We start from the raw sequence: 1,825 nt of genomic DNA on the forward strand, positions 1-1,825 counted from the left end.
TTGCTATAGGGCGCTTGCACTCGCCAGAAAGACAGAGACAGAAAGCGAGAGATCACCCCCGGGGGGATGGACACACCGCAAACTCTTCTCCTCCATTCTCCTCTTGGGATCTTGGGCATGCACGCACACGCACCTGGCCTGAGTTTAGGCCACCAGGTCTGGGACTCGAACCACGGTCGACTACATGGGAGTCCAGCGACGTAGTCAATAAGTGCTTCTAGGGGACCAGCGGTTGGCATAATGGCTACGTCCCTGCCCTTGTCTCAGTCTGGCGCCCCCGTCTCCTCTGCTCTCACTGCATGTGTGGGCCGCCGAAGGGGACTTTCTGAAATGCCCGAGCACGTCGCCCTCAGGATGCGATTGCTCCCCTGGCTGCAGCACGGACTTTGGCTGCTCACCCGGGAGTCCCCTGACCCGCTCGCCTGAGAAAGTATGAGGCTGTCACACCCAGAGCCCTGAACATGGTGCTGTGCCCTGGACCCCACTCTTCTGCCCTCCTGCACTTGGTGCTAAGTCTGCCCACATTAGCCCTGATCACATGGTCTCCCTGCTGGGGTTATTTTCTGACTTTCTATTTTGAAGTAGAGATTCGTAAGAAGTTGCCAAGAAGCACACGAGGAGGGCATGTGTGGGACATTCTGCCCCGCTCGGGTCAATGTCAACACTAGGAGCTGGCCTTGGTACAACCCACAGAACTCACTCGAGAGGCAACGGGTCTACCTCGTGCCCTCGCCTTATGCATGTGCTTGTGCATGTATGTACGGGCCCATGAAGTGTTTACACACATGCAATCCCCTGTTTGATTTGAGAGTTCATGTCACTCTGTCTTCGGGGACATGGCATACAGTCGGTGCCCATGACATGTCTTGCCTGTGTGTATTCACGACCAATAAAGCCATGCATGTGACCAAGCAGGGCAGGGGGCTCGGAGCCGTGAAGGGCCTGATGCGGCAAGCTGGGCCAGTGGAACGCAGAGCAGAATGTGAAGGTGGGAGAAGGTGATGGAAGGACCATCTAGGGCAGGCGCGCACAGACTTCATTCTCAGGGTTAGAGTTTGGACCTCACGCTCCAGACCAGAAAAGCAGGAGGCAGTTTTGCTGCATTACAGCTGGAGGGTGGGGAGGCCAGGTCACCAGGGGGCCGGGGGCTCACCGGAAGCTGGCCCGGTCAGCTGGCAGAGCAAATGCAGAGGCAGGAGCTCCAGAAGAAGAGGTGACGGTTGTAGGAGCTCGGGGACAGGTTGAGAAAGGAGTGAAGGTCCCACTGGGATGGCAGGTGAGGGGTCGGGTCACGGGCCAGGAATGTCCTTCCCTCGGGAGTTTTCCCACGGTTTAATGCTACCGGGTGGGTGCTGGCAGGTGGAGGTTCACCGTGTGGTATTCCTGACCTTCAGGTGGGGTCGAAGCCCCCAGCCAGCTCCCTCGCTCGTGTTACCTCATAGCCAATCAGGCTGCAGGGCAGGGCAGCGGCCTCACGCAGCACCTGCGAAGGCAGGTGGTGGCCAGGTGAGGGTGGGGCGGGATCACCCTGAGCATCCTGGACTGGAGAACTGACCTGGCTTCTGTATCTCCAGAAGCTTCTGCTGCTCCCCTCTAGGCTTTATAAAAATTCATGAAAACAGCCTCAATAAAAAGCAACCCGACCAATTCTCACAAAGGCGGCCTGCCAGCAGCTCGCCCAGCCTTTCTATTTTTATTTTGCTTGCACTGAGCTCCGTGCTATAAATGCTCGTGGCTCCGGCTCAGGACTGAAATGCCAGTGAGCCCAGGAGGCCGGCTCAATGCAAAAATGCCAACTCACCAGGCCGAGGAGAATGAACCGAGC

General features: G+C 57.5%; 1 protein-coding gene across 3 annotated transcripts in view; it reads right to left on the minus strand.

The window, feature by feature from the left end:
- FARP1 (FERM, ARH/RhoGEF and pleckstrin domain protein 1) overlaps positions 1 to 1,825 on the minus strand; it is a 256,635-nt gene that overhangs the window by 17,725 nt on the left and 237,085 nt on the right. The window lies entirely within an intron of this gene.

This window comes from Tupaia chinensis, unplaced genomic scaffold (genome assembly GCF_000334495.1).
Source record: "Tupaia chinensis unplaced genomic scaffold, TupChi_1.0 Scaffold000057_1, whole genome shotgun sequence".
Classification (NCBI taxonomy): Eukaryota; Metazoa; Chordata; class Mammalia; order Scandentia; family Tupaiidae; genus Tupaia; species Tupaia belangeri.